A 19,646-nucleotide genomic window follows, 5' to 3' on the forward strand; every position below is an offset into this window, starting at 1 on the left:
TGACTTCGGGTTTGTGAACTTCAGATTCAATTCGATACCATAAAACAGTAATTATATAGGCAAAATGGAAGTCGCAACTCGACCCGCCATACCATTTATGAGCAATAAACACAGTATATAACTGTACACCACTTTGTCACTCATTTACATGAGGTAGTAGTCAATGTCACGATCGATTCGCCGTAACACCTAACGGTCCAACTGCTTCACCGACTTATCATCATTCACTTAATGGAGATGCCATTATTTTTACTTGCACTTTTGATTGATTTGTGGGGTTTAACGTCCCAAAACCGCCATATGATTATGAGAGACGCCATAGTGGAGGGCTCCGGAAATTTTGACCGCCTGGGGTTCTTTAACGTGCACCCAAATCTGAGCACACGGGCCTACAACATTTCCGCCTCCATCGGAAATGCAGCCGCCGCAGCCGGGAATCGAACCCGCCACCTGCGGATCAGCAGCCGAGTACCTTAGCCACTAGACCACCGCGGCGGGGCACTTGCACTTTTACTGCTACTCGACACATTGGTCTAGCGGTTACTGATGTCAACTGCTGACCTGCATGTTGTCGGATGAAATCCAAGTCGGGGCAGGTGCATTTCTGATAGAAGTAAGTGCACTGGAGTCCCATGTGCTTATAGTTAGGTGCCCGTCAAAAAACACCAGGTAGTCTAAATATCCGGAGCCCTCCAATGTGGAGTCTCTCATAATCATGTCGTTGTTTTGGGACCCTAAACCCTAACACTTAATATTATTAACATTTATTTGCTGATATTCCGCATTTCTCAAAGTAAACTACAGAAGGTGCATGGTCTTCTATCGGGTCTGAAAGGTTTTCTTTGGTGTTCGTGTATAATTAGGGTTATCTTGGAAAACATCCTGACTTTTGTCATTATTGTTAACACACCTTGCATTGTTTATTTCCTACTTTAATAAGAGACAAGTACACGAGCCAGCATTTTAAAGAAATGTCTCGTTTACTTTTTTTCCTTAATTTCCTTACGTAGCCTAGTCATTTAAATGTGCGTGGTTATACGAGTTCTTTTTCGTGCACCGGAACAGCACGTTCCTCGCAACTAATGACGCAAGAAACCGGCTCTGTGTTTCCCTGATAGTCGCCGCAAAGAAACTAAATGGTCCATTCACGTTCCTCCTACCTCGATACCGTTTTTCGGAATAATCCATTTCAAACGGCCTCTCGGTGCAGCCGCTTCCTGTTCTCATTCCACAGAAAGCAATTCGCGGCTCGGCTCTCGTTTCATCTGGAGAAAATGACACTCTCTGCGTGAAATAGTCGGCGCGACACCGGTGTGCGAGAGGACTCCATTAAGAAATGCGTGTAAGTACGGGTTAAAAACAAAGTACATGAAACAGCAGGAGGCATCAGTTAATTGTAAAATCCCTTTAATAAAACCTGTACCAAAGTATTGTTAATTACTTCTCTTTTTTCTTATCACTTGATTACCTGACTTCTTTCAGTTTCAGTCTCGCTGCAAGCTACGCCCTCTAAAGCCCACGAAAGAAATGAAATTTAAGGGCTCGTTTTTTTATTCTTACACATGATCTCAATGAAAATTGACAGATAAGAAAGCAATAAAAAAGCGCTTGTAATAACTAGGTTATGAATGCTATTAAATCGAAGTGGGCGAAAACACAACTTCTTTCTCAATGGCAGGAACCGAAGCTGCAACCATGGAATAATGATTCCGCAGCCCTACCGATTATTCTATAGTGGCAATCATATTGTCATACACTTTATCGAGCATGCCTGTACGAACGGGCCTGGTAGTGTTACTCAGGGCCAAGGATACCCAGGACAGTGAGTGTGAAACACTCTTTGGGGCAATCACTCAAATCATATTACAACGAAAAAGAAAAGATAACGAACTCCTAGCACTTCATAAATAATCCCGGGGGCATGGAAGTTGAGTATCTAAGGTATTTGCCAAAAAACAATTTTTGATGCACTTATGAACAATAAGTAGCAGATGTGTTCACACATGCCGCAAGTAAAAGTGCTAGGTTAAACTCTTCGTTCAACCTTCCGTTTGTCCCTCGAGGCGAGCTTGACGGAAGCGTCGTTCAATCAGTCATTCAGCAGCCGTGTAATTTAATAAACACACTTACCACGCTTGGCGTGAATAATTCACAAGCAAAAAAAAACTAAGAAATGTTCCCGGGGCAGATTGATCGATCAAGGCTCCTGTCATGCTGCAACTTATTCTATTACTAGCCGGACATGGCATCAGTTTTTTTTTGTTACATGAACTGTCAGCACCCGACGAGTACATCTTTTCCTGGATCTGTTTCTTTGCATTTTCTATTCGAAAAAAATTTTCTGTGCCGCTGCTTGTTTTATTTTTATTTATTTATATTTTTTGCATGCGGCATTGCACCCCAGCTGGTTGAGGTCTTTAATTTTCGCTGACAAAACGTTCGAATTCAGAATCAACACGCCTTCGCCAATAAGATTACGAAGATTTCTTGGCCATTTCAGCACATCTTTACCGTAAAAACAGGTTTTGCATAAAAACAGTGTCCTCAATGTACAATGTGTCGTATAGTAGTCAGTTGTTACGAGAGAACGCGCCAACATCATCTCTATCTCTCTCTTTTACGGCAGTGCTTTGTCTTCGCTCAAGTAAGATGTATCACCGAAAGCATAGTCAAATGCATACATTTACTGCTGGCCTACCCGGTCTTCAAGGCGAGTCGCTTGTTTTCGTGTTTTTGGGAGCCAAGCTTTTTAGAGTGTAGTCCCTCGTCGTCCACCGCACTCACCCTTAGTACTCGGAGTGCTCAGTATATGGCGCTGCGGCGCTCACTTCACTCATATGTGCAGGATACGTGTGATTTAGTGTGAGGAGACAGACAGACAGACTGACAGACAGACAGACAGACAGACAGACAGACAGACAGACAGACAGACAGACAGACAGACAGACAGACAGACAGACAGACAGACAGACAGACGGGCGGACGGACGGATGGACGAATGGATGAACAAAGCAACACTGTATCGACCTGGTCTTTGCAAACTTTCCACTATACGGCCGATCCAAGAACCATTCTTCCTTCACTTTACCGACCATAAAGAAGTCATAATGAAGGGGAACGTAAGCAACGTCTCGCTACCATCAACGAATTAAATTACGTTGTGTATAAATACCGTGTTTTTCACGTCTTTGATGATCCACAAGGCGAAATTCATGGAGGATTTATGGTTTGCCGATGTTCTTCCGGAGCGTTGCCACTCATCATCATTCAACCCCTTTATATGCTGTATTTTTTGTTGAGAAACCGGGATCAGTGAAGAGTTCCAACTGTTCATTGGCAATGTCGTGGTGAAGTACATGGATTATGCTGCAGTAGCGGTTTTGTGGTGTCGTCAAAGGCTCTTATTTTCTCGCGAATATTTTACACCAGGTTTTTTCTTCTCACGTACAGGGTAGCAAGCCGGAGGCTTCATCTGCTTAACCTTGCTGTTTTTTCTCTATCTCTCTCCCGTTCTCTGTCACTATATATGCATGATGTTTTATTTTTTCTTGCACTCTAATTGCAACATCAGTGGATAATTGTTAGCTACCGCCGAGTAGCTAGCGACTTCTGGTGACTCAGTAAGTGTTTAAAGAATGATTATTTTATACCTATTCATTATCAGTTCTATAGGCTTGTCTTGCCTCACAGCTGTAGTCCCTGTAATACCATCTAACCACCTTGCGCACCAGAAGCACCGCATGTCCGCGAATTGGCAATATTAACGTTTTTTCCTGTAATAATCACAACCTCATCTAACTGGTGATTCTCCTGACATGACTAAGGTAAGAAAGCCCTAACAGTTTCATTACTTTTCCTTTGAAAGAACATTCAGAAGTGATCTTCAATATGACCTAGATATTCGTGGCTAAAAAAATTCAAATGTAAGAAATCAGTGGAGCCCCACATTGTAGGAAGGACTCTCTCTCGCTCACTACAAGCTTTATATGAAATGTGGCTGCGCAGAAACGAAGGAGAAAATGTGTTCTGTAATAATTAACGTACTAGTATTATCACGTGAATAAAATTGTTCTACGTGTAAAGACATGATAGCGTAAAACTAAATAAGTGCGACCGATCTAACCTGTCTGGTGCTCTAATGATCACTAGCCCGGCGGTAAGAGTAAACACAGTACATTAGGCCCTCCTCATGAGACAGAAATAATGATGCAGTATTTACGCTCTAATTGGGCACGGGGACCTTACAGAGAAACAAATCAACGTATAAGAAACAGCTGATACAGTTATTTTCTGCTTATTTCCCGACGTCGTGAAATTTAGCCTCGCTGCAAGATCGACTGCATAATCTCTAACTTTTATAGGTCTGGCAAAAGCTGCACACAATATACGCCAGGTGAAATTCAACATCTGCTTCAGCGATTGAAGTGTTGCATGTAACCACCAGGAGAATACGTAATCTGTAACAGTAGCTTGAGAATATTCATATTGCAGGACACCCAGTGCTTAGTGGAAATACAAAATTAAGGTTGACGTTAGCAGAGTAGAAGTTTGGGCCAGTTTGTGATGCATACTTCATGAAATGAAGAACAATGAACGTGATAGACAAATGAAAAACACACAGGACGAAGCGCTTTGTCGTGTGTGTGTCTCTTCTTTTGCTGTGCCGTTTATGGAGTTTCATTTCACTAAGTACGCTTAACGTAGAATTCGCATTTTCAGCGGAGCTTCATCGTCTCCACTCGTAACATGAGACAGGCAATAACTACGAAAATATAATAACCTCAATGGAGCAGCTCAGTACTTTTCGCGCGATAGTGTTAGAAAGTTCATTTCACTGAATTCAGGTATGAATTTCTGCGACAGCGTCGGCATCTTTGGTTGAGGAAAAAAAGCAACGTTGGCCGTAAGCGAAAATTCGCGATAGATGCACGAAAAGATAGAAGACGGTAGGTGTTTGCGATTTGGTGTTTCTTGACCACCGAGAGACGTGAAGGCAGGCTAACTGTTGGGAAGGCGATGGTGTGTGTGTGTGTGTGTGTGTGTGTGTGTGTGTGTGTGTGTGTGTGTGTGTGTGTGTGTGTGTGTGTGTGTGTGCGTGCGTGCGTGCGTGCGTGTGTGTGTGTGTGTGTATGTGCGTGTGTGTGTGTGTGTGTGTGTTAGTTATATACTCACCAAATAAATTGGTGTAGTTTACTTGAATGCAAGCCTGCCCACATAGGTGCTATTTTAGCATCTCACATCTCATTATATACGGCATTAAAGTCAGCGCGTACTAACTGATCTATTCATTCTCGTAAATACCACCCGTATAGAATACAACTTCTTTTTTAATAGCTGGTCACATGAGAAATAAAGTTTACCGTTTCATTGGCTTCTTGAAATTGTTTTCCTGGCGTTGTCGTAGGAAGGCGGATCTCTCGACGCCAGCTTCGAAGCAGCTGACTCTACTAATTCTGCACGAAGGAGGCAAACACCACGTTAAACTTTACACGGACGGCAGGAGAAATGTTGGAGGATCTGCCGCAGCTGTGACCATCCCAGCAAAAGCTGAAACCATCCAGTTTGAAAGCGAAGCTCGCGGAACTACACAGCTCATTCCGCAGTATTCATCGTGAAGAACTTTCAATGATTTGAAACCAGCTGTGCAATGTGTTCGAACTGCTCTACGTCGTGCACCTCAAGACGAATTGGTGCGGGAAGCATGACACTTGTATCATCAACTAACAGAGAAAGGACATGATGTTACTTTTCAATGGTTACCATGCCGCTGCGGTATGATTGATAACTAGCATGCCAATGATGCAGCTAAAAGCGTTCACAAAAAATGGTGTGATGAACCCTATTTCACTATTAAAAAGCGACGCATCAGCAAGGATTAACACGCTCGCACATATTGTTGCAAGGTGTGTGTGGAGTATGCCCGTTTTTTTTTTTCGAATCCATCTTCATCTCCTGAATCCGTGCCTACGACTTATAATTCCATCTGGTTTATCCCGATCTGAGACGACCGTTCTCTGCCGCATGTGGTCTGGGTGTGTTGTACGTACGCCTTTGCTTGGCGCATCGGACGGGCAGACAGTGCTGCGTGTGACCATTCCGGCGCTGAGGAAACCATCCAGCATATTTCGTAAGTAGTCTCAGTACAGCTGCCAGAACAGTCCCGGTCAGCAGCGTTTTCACGCTCCGACGACCAGCAGCTTTCTGAAAACTCATTTTCGCTGCACTGGAAAGATCGAGCATTATCACCGAAAAGTGACGAACGCGCTCTTCAAGGTTCTGCGAGCGACCCACCTCGTCGAACGATTGTAATATTCCAATGTGCATATTTCCCCTTCCTTCTTTTTTTATTTCTCTCATTTTTCTTCCTTACTTTTCTGATTTCTTTTCCCCTTCCCCCGTGCAGAGCAGCAAACCAGATACTAAGTCTCCAGTTAACCTTTCTAAATATCAAAAATATCTAATATCCTAAATATCCTGCCTTTACTCACCTTATATCTCTTTCTTTATTTTTCGAATTTTTTTCGCCGATTCCTTGTTGTCACTACTTGATTCTAATAATTCTTTATTGGCTCGAGCTGTCCGCACATTTCTAGCCGAACATATTATTAGTATATACCGGAGAAAAATATCAGCACGGAATGCCGCAGAGACCGACCAACACTACGCCATATCTCCCTCATTTCCTTTGACCCAACAAGCGTGTATTGATATGCGGTCATGATTGAAATATACGCCTTCGGGTAGCGTCTATTATTCCGTTTCACCACTTGCACGACTAGTTTCCGGAGAGACCGCAGACACGGCTGGTGGAGATAACAGAGTGTCATAGAAATCCTACTCAGTGTCGGGCTTCCTTGTACCGTTTGTTGATCCGTGCTTTGGCCCTACAATATGATGATTTAGCTAAAGAAACATCAAGGAATTAGCATTTAAATGAAACGGCCAGATATCCCACCAATGTGCTCGTGCCTAGACGGAAAGAAACCAGTGGCAGAGGGGTCATGATTTAGTGGACGGAACAGAGAGGCGTACGAGGCATGATTATCGCGAGAACAGAGAGCGTCCGTAACAGGTTGGGATGATTCCATTTTCTCAAACACATTTTGTGTTCATTGACGAGTACGTATAGGAAAAACGTGGAAGAAATTTCGTTTACCCCATAGATGTTTTCGTGCGCTACTTCTTTGCTTCGAAGCTCTGTTGGAAAGCCCTCGCACTGTCTGCACATAGAGAAAGCAGGTTCTGATTTGAAGAAACGTGTAAAGAAGCTAGGTTTAAATGTTACACCTGGATGTCTGTAACTAGAGAGCATTGTTAGAACTATCAAGATTGCGTGTCCCCCAGGAAGGGTGAGCGTATATGGCACGTGAAAACCCTTGCCTATTCTGAGGATTAGCGCTCTTTGTTACATAATTAGCCTTGACTCTTGAGCGCACTTTGATCTCACAAATAGCTTCTTTAATCGGCTGAGTTACATTTTCACATCGCTGGGAATTTGTGAAGTCTACAAATGCAGGATGTTTTCTTTGGATAGTACAGATTTTGTATAAAAATCCTATGACACAAAAGCTCCTGTTGTTCCCGTACATCAACTTCACGTCGAGACAGAAATTCTTCAGATGTCAGTTAAGAGGATACTGCTGCTACACTTACCAAAAAATTCAATCATTTATTGTGGACTTGAGCTAGCGCATTACTAATGTTAGAAAGTTGTAATACGTGCCAGTTTCTGACCTATATACTTATTTGTTGGAAGTTACAAAAGTTGCACGTAGATCCAGGTATTGATAGTATAAGTTCAAACGTGAGATTAAAACTTATCACAGCCTGCGCGCACTAAGCGCACCCGTTCTGTAACGTGAGAAAAGAACTAGGTATGACAACAGTGTGAAGAAATTTTAAAGACGATAGTCTTTCTTGGGGTACTTCAACGAAAAATTTTAGTTCATCGGTCTTTCTTTCTGTCTGCCTGTACATCTGTCTGTCCGTCATACACCGTGCTGAAGGTGAAAAAATGTCGCAGTACAAATTGCAAAGTTTTAAACACCATTTTATTACACGAATTCACAAAGGTAAAGCGGTCATCACACTTGTGGGGGGGGGGGACATGTAGTTTCGAAGTATTTTATACAAATCACCAAGAAGGAATCATTCTGTCTGTACACAATCATACAACATTTCGAGAAATAGTGCATACATTACAAAGCATTGCTAATCGGCCGAAGGAGGGATAAATGATCGCAATAATATTCCAGAAAACTGCTAGCTGTTGAATGCAAACCACGGCAATCTCACACGACGATAGAGTGCACTTGTAATGGCATGCATGTGCCGTAATAATAATAATAATAATAATAATAATAACAATAATAATAATAATAATAATAATAATAACCAGAGCGAGCATACAAAGCGCAGTACATGTAATATTCTGGTGAACAAGCTTGAAAAATTCATCAATTCTGTAATTTTCCAACTCTCCTGCAGAAAATTCTTGGTGCTCATATAAAACTTATGCACGCTTACGTAACTTATAAACAATGTTTTGAAAAATGTACTCTGAAGCTTTATGATATGATAGCTCATACAAGATCATGTGACGAAAAATTGTTCAACTATGAAAGCGTATAATGCCAGTTGGCAGTTCATCCCTCGTTACCTGCAGAATGGTTGAATTGTTGACCGTCATATATATATATGTATGGTTGAAGTTAGAAATGCTGATTACTATATATTCGCTTGAAATATATTCTTGCAGTTTTCCACCAGCCACTTCTGTTTTCAACTTTTTTTTTTTCCGGCTGTGCAAACAACCGCATACATGCAGCCTACTGCTCTGGCCGCGCTTTTACCATATAACAGAGAAAAGGCGCCACGTTATATTTCAGTGGTTGCCAAGCCACTGTGGAATTAACGGTAATGAACGGGCTGATCAAGCTGCCCGTTCAGCCCATACAGAAGACAACGATCAGTCAATACCTCTCTCCACAATGGACGCTGCTAGGAGGCTCCCCATGCTTGGTCGCCAAAGCTCCATGTCACTTTGGAATGAGCCTCTTTTTACGCATGCAAGATTACGATCCCTTAATATTACGTTAAGGTTACAGCTTCCAACAAAACTTCGACGAGAATATGCTACTGCTTTGTGCAGACTATGATTGGGAGTCACGTTTATCCGTGTGTACGCGTTCCGCAAAGGGATGGCCGATGCCGCCGCCTGTGCACACTGTGGAAACGAAGAGACAATTCGACACGTCCTGTGTGACTGCCCGGAAAGAACCTAGAAAGAAAATACCTTTTTAATGCACTAAACAAGTTAGATAACCAACCGCTGTCAGAAGAAAGTATACTGCGCCATCTTTATGACTCATCATCAAAGAAGAAGGTCGTGCAAGTGCTACTGAGCTTCTTGCGAACTACTGGCCTGTCGGAACGCCTCTGAGTTGACTGATTTTGTGTGTGCGTGTGTATCCGTGTTTTCTCTTATTTACTTCTCTCTCTCTCTTTCAACTCTCTATTCCCCAACACCAGTGTAGGGTAGCATACCGGATACTAGCATCTCGTCAACCCCCCTGCTTTCCTTTTTTCTTGTTTCTCTTTCAGAGAAACCTTGGTGACCTTGGCGGAGCCACATGGCTCCACAAGGCAGCTTGCTAGCAATGTAATAAGACCCGTCGCGGTGGTCTAGTGGCTAAGGTACTCGGCTGCTGACCCGCAGGTCGCGGGATCGAATCCCGCCTGTGGCGGCTGCATTTACGATGGAGGCGGAAATGTTGTAGGCCCGTATGCTGAGATTTGGGTGCACGTTAAAGAGCCCTAGGTCGTAAAAACCTCTGGAGCCCTCAACTACGGTGTCTCTCATAATCATATCGTGGTTTTGGGATGTTAAACTCCACAAATCAATCAATCATAGCAACGTAACAGCATTCACAAACAAGGGACACCGATAAAGAAACAGCTACAGACCAAACAAATAACGCCGCGGGTGAAAGGTGAAAAAATGGGAGGGTGGTGTAATGAACCGCGATGAAGTGGGGAAGAGGAAAGCGCTGACATAGCGTTGGGGGCGCAGACCGGCCTGTCGCCCCCTTGCATGCCATCGCACAGTGCGTTTGGGTCAGGGTAGAAAGGGTGTAAAAGAGAAAAGGTGGAAGGAGGAACGAAAAAGAGGTTGTGGGTGGTAGGTCCGTTCGTCGATCTGCTTGTTTTACGTGGAAGTGAAAAATTTCCCTCGATGTTCACAAATTTGCTCAGGTAGGTATTGTACTTACCGAGATCTTCAAGCTCGGGAAGTACAATACCACTCAGCACAAAATGTGCTTGTATGCGTTACTGCTGTTGTACGAATAAATGTTTTTTACGTGCGTAATATCAGAAAAAAAAGAAACCTACTGATGACCTGAGAGCATAAGGACTTCGCATAACTTGTGTTTCAAATACTTATAAATGCTAGAAAAAAATAAACATGGAGCGGAAAAATGTCTCCGAGTCTGTAAGTTCAAGTTTCCTATTTGAAAAAAGATCGTGTATTGTTAATAAAGGATCACCAAAGAGAAAAACAATCTTCATAATATTGGTAAATTACTCTTTCTCAATTCCAAGATCGCCATGTTAGCAGTAAGGAGACGGTTGGTAAGCGAGAAAGCGCACGAAAAATAAAAAGCTTTGTGTCTGCCGCACCTTGGAATTTTCGCACCAAACTCCATGGCATTGAAGATTTTAACGGTATCTGCTAAGTTCTACGTAGCTCCTAATAAGTAAAAGACCTAGAGCATTTTCCGCACAGGGTGCCACAGACATAACGTACGACGTTTAAGAAAGTTTTTATTGGCCTATGCAACCAAGTTACAAACGATATGCCTCTAAGTTTATGACATCATAGCGAAATTGAAAAATCAAACTATGATGTTGGTTTTCTGTTGTATTGCTTAACCTAAGATGTTGAAATTACAGAGATGACAGTTTGCAAAGTTCAATTTATTCATTTAAACTGATTAATCGTTCGATTTTTGCGTAGATTTATTCACGTATCACTCGGTGCATCGGCAGGCAACAGTATCGAAAACATTTTGTTAAATTGTTTTAGACAGTGCACCTCAGTTAGCCCTATACAATGGCAATAGCATTCGTTACACTGCCGTCACCATGAAGTATGTAACTTTAAATTTTTTTTCTCCAATATGTTTATTTAATTTATTTTTTCTTTAGTAAAGTTGTAAAAGTTACGCAAGAGATGGTCAATCACAACTCTTTTTTCACTAAATTGCGTAATAGTGCGAGCTGTGGTCGTTGAGTGCAATCGTGAAAGCCAAGTCGAAAAACAGTTGGTCGCAAGTTCGCCATTGCTCCAACGGTCCGCCGCAAAGTGCCGCCCCTTCCCTGCACTTTTCGATAGTGGGCCACGTAGCAACCACCCTGACCACCGCTGAACGTCGCCTCTTCACTGTGGAAATTCGGTATCTCCAGTCTTTCAAACCGTGTTGTACTAAGAGGCTTGTTCGTGCTTTACCTACTTATCGTTAAGTTTTTTTACTTTCGCTTCCATTACAAAGAGGCATTTCTATGCTTCGAGCGACCTGTTTTCTGTCCAAGCTGCGGTCGCTTGTCTTTGAGAGAGCGAAAGGAGCTTTCAGACAAGAGTGCAGAGGCACAGATGGAAGGCTGTAAAATAAATTGCCTGTCTCGAAAGGAATTACCGGCGCCGTCCCGTTGAAGAAACCAACCTAATTTAATGCCATGGTTTGGAAACTGGCGGTTCTAAAAGAATCTGCACAGCGTCCGGTCTCGATTGTAAGTAGGTCTTGCGGTGGACGAGAACAGCCGTTCGGTATTTCTCGCTGCACTGTCCCTCTCACCAGCAAACTCGTTTCTCTCCCGCACCTTTTCTCGCAATCCCATAGCCATGTCCCACTTAAATCGATTACGTTTTGTGTTGAACCTTACACGAGTGTATTCTTTCTGTGTGTATGCTTGGTGCTTTTATTCCTTCGACATATATCGGCTACGCCTAATGAGGAATTTTTTCCAACGTATGCTCAAGTTTCGAAACGCGGCTGCTTTAATACGCTACACTCTTTAAAAAAACATGGCAAAACGTTTGTAGCCAAGGTCAAATAGTTAGTAACAGCCACCGTTACAAATTTTCTTAGACTATTACTAACTTTCTGCAGTCTCTTTAATACTTACCTTAGCAGACACTTCAATCTTGCAATGGTTACTACCTCTCGCGTACTGTTACTCACTTTTGGTCATGCATCTGCTAAACAAACTACTTAAACGCACCTTGAAAGTTATTATTACGAACTTTCTGCGACCTATTTACTAACATAAAAATCTATTTAAGCTAATTCAGATGATATCAGTAATACCCTGTCTTAGATATTGTATCTTGCTGGGGCGGTACAATGCAAAATGGACGTAAAATATTTTTGTCTGAATACATTTGAATAAATGTCGTACGCTTCGGGAGCACATACACAAATTAATTGTAAGCTATATAAATAAGAACAAAAAAACCTAAACTAATAATCCTAGCCACGTTTCCCAAGTACTGCCACCGCCGCTGAATAAACATATACCATCTGCGACTAAAGAGAACCATGTGAGGATGCGAAGCAGGGCTAGTGTTCACTTGTGTTTCTATTTGCTGTTTATATTTGTATGTTTCCATGTGTGTTTTATTTGTTTGTGGAATTGTGTGTACGTTGTGTACTGCGTATGTTACCTCCCTGTCATTTGTGTGTATTACCATGTGTGTGTCGCAAAGTTAATACCCAGTGCTACTAGGAGAGTGAAACGGAGTGAGCGTAGCATTATGGACGATCGGACAGCTATTGCGGAGATAAGTGGGATAGAAAAAGCGCAGCGGAGGCAGTGCTTTGCCACCTGCTCACCCAGCTCCTCACGCTCACGCGAGAAGAGGGGGGAGAGTTAGTACATGCGCAGTGTAGGAGCAGACGGCCACCGAGGGACGGACACAGCCCCGAGCCGAAGATGCTTCTTATCTAAAATAAAGCGAACGTGGTACTGGTATATATTACATTTGGAACCACCTGAGAATCACGCGTGTCGCGTACATTTGTCTTTGTGTATGCGTTATGTTATCATTCATGACATTGTGTGCGTAATTTTGACATTGTGACATTGTGTGCGTAATTACCAAATGATTGATCAGTTGATGCTCGGCCATTCTGACATTACAAAAACGGGTGATTCATGAGAAATGATAACGGTCACTAAGTTTTGTAAGGGCAGTAATCATTATTACCTATGTTTTACGATATAGGAACGCGAAATGTAGCAACCACCACTAATGCGTTTTTAACATTGAGGTCAGTGATGGTTACTTACTTCCCCGTTTTTAACAGCACTTACTAACGAAGTTGTAATATATGTGACAAATAGTTAGTATACCGAAGTTAATATTACTTGGTTGTTGGCAGGCTAAAGGCTCCAGCACCCCTTCATGACACCTAATAAGACTGCCGGCGAATTTTTTCGAGTCTTTTTGACAAAAACACTCATGGCTGTCATGACTACCAAATGTGTTATCATTGTTTAAGTATAGGCTAGAGGAACAGTGAAAAAGGTACGAAAAGTAGTCCTCAATGTGGCTTATGTCGATAACTCTTTCCTCTTAAGACGTAATGATTATGTACTGACTGTTTTACGACAGAAGAGCGTCGTTGCACGCGTTTGCTTCTCGGTGTGGTGAGTGATAGCCCGCTCTTTCAACGAAGCCTGATACCATTTTAATGCACCGGTCTAATGGACGACTGTGTGGTTATTTGGCCTATCTTGAAATGAGTCTGCTTCACCCGCAATTACTCTGCCAAATAGGCTCTGTAGGCGTGACAGGAGTGTTAGAAGAATCTGGCTCTACGCTGGCGCCAGCTTCAGCCTTACAAGAGCATGAGTGGTTGCCGCAGTGTTCCTGATGTTGGTAGCCACTGTTGCAGCCGGTATCACTATATACTGTGCTGCTGTTGCCGCGGCTGGTCAAATGAATCACAGTAGGGGTGCCAGTGGAGTATCGTTCGGCAGTTCAATGTAAGCTGTGAAGATGCGCTTCACTGAATACTGCAGTTAGTAGAACCAAAATTCGTATCTGTTTGTAGGAGGAGTGCAAAAACGCCGCAGAAGTTGAAAACTGTGGGCTCCTCGAAACGGTGACTGCCGCTTCGGTGATTCCAAGGCATTTCCGATTTTCAGAGAGAGGGATAGGATGCAGCATCGGCACGCACTATGGCGGGGGTAGGTATGTATGTACGTGCGTGTGTGTGTGTGTGTGTGTGTGTGTGTGTGTGTGTGTGTGTGTGTGTGTGTGTGTGTGCGTGTGTGTGTGCGTGTGTGTGTGTGTGTGTGTGTAGAGAGAGAGAGTGAGAATTTATTAGAAGGCAGAGAGGTCGGCCTGACCTATGAGCTAGTTCGCTCAAGCCTGCTACTCTACACAGGGGATAAGGAAAAGGGGAAGGAAAGAGGGATGAAGGGTGATCATGGGGACAAGAAGAGGTGGTGCGTATGTACAGTAGCCACTTAGCATAGTACCCTACAGTTTAGTTTCTAGTCCAGTGCTTTTTATAAAGTCCAGAACAGCCTTTGCAGCAGTTTTTGACACTGTTTGATCGTTCATTGCTGACAATATGTGGCTTTCACTTAATGGTGTTCGTCCAATGCTTGCCAACACTGCAGTTGGCATTTTTCTTTGCGCCACGTATAATGCACAGTCACAAAATATGTGAGCTATTGTTTCGCGCACTTGGCAGCGTTCACAATTTGGGCTGTCCACACGGCCGATTAGATGGGTGTAGTGGCGAGTGAAGGCGACGCCCAGGCGAATTCGGTGCAGTATATTAGCATGTCTTCGGCTGATTTTATCTGGAAGACGAAAAGTCATACCGGGGTCTGTTTCCCGCAGGCGCTTGTTCCGGTGATCTGGTAGCGACCAGTAAGTGGCAGCGCATTCGCGCATGAGTGATCTCAACAATGTGTTGACGTCACTTCGCGAATACGGTACTTTGACGTGCATATGAGCGTTGTATACTGCTGCTCTTGCTTCGCTATTGGCGGTTTCATTGCCAACCAGGCCGCAGTGTCCAGGAATCCATTAGAGTCTAATCAAGTGACCACTCCTGTGCGTTAGGTCAAATGCTTGGACGATTCCTCTATTCCTAGCGCTAACTCGTAATACTGGCCTCTTCTTGAGCAAGAATGAATAGCTTGAAGCGCTGATTTTGCATCAGACAGAATCATCCATTTACGCGGTGCTTGGCCGTTCACAAACTTAATGGCTTCTTGTATAGCAACAAGTTCTGCAGCTGTCGAAGAAGACCTATGATCTAATTTGTATTATCGGGAAATACCGGGTTGAGGGATCACGAAGGCTGCAGCTGAGGCGGATGAAGTTAGCGATCCATCGGTGTAAATGTGCACAGAGTCGCTGTATCGGTCATCCAAATGTGCCAAGGTGAGTTGCTTGAGGGCAATGTAAGAACACGCGACTTATACAAAATTCCACGTATGTGAAGGCACACACACCAGCGGTTTAGTCAATGTTCATGGAGGCACTGCAGGGATTACGGAAGGTGCAAAGCCTGAAGGGAGCATGTGCCTATGCGTATCGAGGCATCGCGAATAGGTACAGCCTGGTCGGTCCGCTTGTAGCGAAGACAACGGGTGCTGTGCATGTGGGGTAAGCAGACGAAGGTGCACTCGAAGAGGCTCACAAGACGTGTAAACCTGTATAGGGTAGGTGTGGGACTCCTCTATAGTGCCAGAGGTTGACGTGCACCTTGGCAGGCCAAGGCATATTCTCACTGTTCGTGCCTGAAGGCTCTCTAAAGTTGTCCACATGCCGGAAAGTACAGGTGAGCTGTATCATATATAGCCCACAAACAATGCCTTGTATAACTGCAGAAGACTTTTCTCTGAAGGGCCCCATCTCAGACCTGCTATAACACGAAGAACATATACAAAACTGATTAGTTTGATTCGCAGCACAGTCACATGCTTTGACCTGGACAGGTTGCGATCAATGACGACCCCTAAATAGCGGTGGTGCTTGACCGTGGGAATGACTGCTCTGTCAGTGAAGATTGGGTATCGCGGCATTGATTTCCTCGTAAATGCAAGTGCAGCACACTTTGCTATTGAAAGTTCCAGGCCCTGACGACGCAAGTACTTAGATGTTACTGATGTGCCTTGTAGTAGCCTTACTCGTAGTTGTGGTCGCGTTGCTCCAGATGCCCATGTGCATATGTCGTCCGCATGCGCACTGATTCTGACAACTTCGGGAAGCTCATCTTCAAGGCCAATGAGTGTGATGTTAAAAAGCATGGGGCTCATGACGGCACCTTGCGGAACTCCACGGCTTACGAGGTGCCTGGCCATGTCGTCGTCAGACGTCGTCATAAAAATGGTACGTCCTTTGAGATAGCTCGCTATCCGTGCGTAGAGTCGGCCACCTACATCGATGTCTTCAAGCGCATCAAGAATGGCCTCATGATAGACGCTATAGTACGCGCTCTTTATATCTAAGAAAATGGCTGCTACCAATATCCGACGTTGTCTTTCCTTTTCAACAGAAGAAACTAGATCTACAACACCGTCTATAGATGATCGACCTCTACGGAAGCCATTTACCAAATCTGGTAAGCCGACGTTATTCTCCAGCAGTCATTCCAATCTTACCGGAACTATGCGTTCGATCACCTTACCGATGCAACTGGCTAGGGCAATGGGTCTATAAGAAGACAACTCGTGTGAACACTTGCCTAGTTTCAATAAGGCCACTATGCGGCTGCACTTCCAACTCTCTGGGACTGTCGCTTTATCCCACGTAGAGTTGTAGAACGACAAGAGAGCCTGCCTTGCTTCCTGGCTGAGGTGATATATAGCCGAATAAGTAATTCCGTCAGGCCCTGGTGCGGACGACCGTCGGGACGCAGAAATCGCAGCGTCGAGTTCGTGCATTGTGAATGATAAGTCGAGGCGATCGTCGCTGGATGGTGGTGAGGCTAAACACGAAGGTGATATCGGTGAGGAGGACATACCTACGAGTAACTGGCAGTAATCTTCTGCAACCTCTACTTCAGGTCGACTTTGCTTCAGAGCCAAAGCTCGGAAAAGGGAAGAATGCTGAATGGGCGTCTGAAGGCTTCGGACAGTTTGCCATATTTGAGACAGTCGTTTTCTGGGATCAAGAGAGCCACAAAATACCCTCCACCGTTGCCTATCGAGCTTATCGAGGTGTCGCAATACATGTCGTTGTGCTTGGCGTGCTGTAGATAGGTCAGAAGGTGATTTCGTCCTCCTGTATTTCCTCTATGCCCGGCGACGGATTGCACGAGGGTATTCATATTGTGCGTCAAGTTTTGATCTTGGTAGCGACACATTCACAAGTTTCGTATGCGTTGTTAAGGCTGATGCAATGAGGCTTTCTATTTCAGATATAGATTGAATATTCCCGCACTGAGCATTTATAGAAGCTTGGAATCCTGGCCAGTACACGCTTTTCACAGGCAGGGGAGATGAACGTTGGAATCCTTTCAGCTGTATATATGTAGGGAGATGGTCACTTCCATGTGTTTCAACGTCTACAAACCAACAGGTGGTAGGCAAGAGACTTCTGCTCACAAAACATACGTCTAGAGAGCTGCTATACGATGCGCCAAGGAGGTAAGTAGGTGAGCCATCGTTAATGGACGTCAGGTCGTGATTGAGCACAAAATCCGCAATGTCTCTACCGGGGGTGTTCATTGAGGCAGAACCCCACATGGGATGATGTGCATTAAAATCCCCAACTAATACATGTGGTGCAGGGCAAGCTTGGAGCACAGACAAGAGATGGGAACAGGCCACGTGGCTTCTAGGAGGAATGTATCCAGCAATGATTGATATTGAACGTCGCTTGTGCTTTATAGATAGGCAAATATAGTCGTTAGAAGAATGAGGAGCCACGGCATGTCTCATGCACGTTAAATCTCGACGTACGCATATAATTACTTTGCTCGCATTGCGATCATCGCTTGACCACAAAGTGACGTATCCGGATGTATGTATGTATGTATGTATGTATGTATGTATGTATGTATGTATGTATGTAAGTATGTATGTATGTATGTATGTATGTATGTATGTATGTATGTATGTATGTATGTATGTATGTATGTATGTATGTATGTATGTATGTATGTATGTATGTATGTATGTATGTATGTATGTATGTATCGGTCTCCCTCGCCCTAATATCTATCTCTTGGGCTCAAGGTTACCCAGCGCCGTTTTTTGGAAGTGGTCGGCAAGAAACACGGCCTCAAAGCTAAGTAGTTCTCACTGATGTTAATGGCTGCGAACGAGCCGTATACTGTTCTAATACGAGTGTAGACGAATGAGAGATAAACAAAAAGACGAAATACCTCAAGAGAAACGAAGCGCGTGAATCGTCCCTCTCGTATCACGATTGAGCGCTGGCACGTTCGAAGCGAGAAACCTTAATTACGGTCCTCGTTTCGAGACACTGTTTTGAGGTGAGTCAACGTTAAGAGATCAATGCTTGCTCGCCGTACAAGGGCGGCATTCAGAGGATATTAGACAAAGTCCATTAGAAGCGTACGTTTATACTAAGTTCCTTTGCAGCTAGTCGAGTGCCATCGTTATTATACCTTTTGAGAAAGGTTCGAAAAAGTTATAAAGAGTTCATGATCTTTTGGAACGTCAGGTACACAATGTTACGACCGTCATCATTATTGAAGTTTTTCGGCCTTTGTAAACGGGACGAAAATATTTCGACGCATTCCAAGCAAGGGTGTGCCGGCAAGACGGATTAATTTCCTCTCGTCGAAACCTGAACGAGGGGTTCGGGACTGGTTCGCGCAGAGAAAACGCACGAGCCAAGAGAGGCCATTGTGAGCTGGACTCAAGAAAGGCCATTGTGCTTGCTGCGAGCAAGGCTTTCGGGGCAGACAAGAAGGCAGCTGGACCATTTTCGAGGTCACCAAGGATCTGGAAATCTCGGAACCAGCATGGTATTTGCAGTTCAGGCTGCAAGCTAAAGCCAAATTGGTTGTGGCTGCATCTTGCGAGGTCAAGCGGAGCCCCGGAATATGTGCAGCTAAGCCACAGCTTCTAGCAAACAACCAGGAATGGAATGTGGGGGTGAAGAAAAGGATAATGCGCTATGTGCTGCAGCCCTCGGGGGAGCCCGCCTCGACGACCAGGGATTAGTCTACCACTCCTTCTTCCCCCTTTCTTCATAGGATAGGCTGAATGGGGTGGCATATTTTGAAGATATGCGGGCCCACCACTACATTGTCCTACCCAAACAGTCAGGCAAGTTTGACACGTGTACTAGCAGCCGATTTTTTCGAACCTCACCCAGCTGCCAGAAGAATCCTGGAAACCAAAGTCATCGGACGTGCGCGAAACTTTGTGACGTGTGCGAAAACGTCGATGCAGTGCTTGGTGACCATATTTGGGCATCGTGTGGACTGTGCCCTCTCCACATGCATTGTGTGGTGTTTTTCCCCTCCTTCGTGGGTGGAGCACCTAGACCATGGAGCGCCATATTGGCTGAAGCCGCGGACACTGCGCCCAGCGTTGGCAACGCGGCGCTATATAAACGGAAGACTCTTGTGTATTCTACAAGT

Source organism: Rhipicephalus microplus, chromosome 2 (genome assembly GCF_043290135.1).
Source record: "Rhipicephalus microplus isolate Deutch F79 chromosome 2, USDA_Rmic, whole genome shotgun sequence".
NCBI lineage: Eukaryota > Metazoa > Arthropoda > Arachnida > Ixodida > Ixodidae > Rhipicephalus > Rhipicephalus microplus.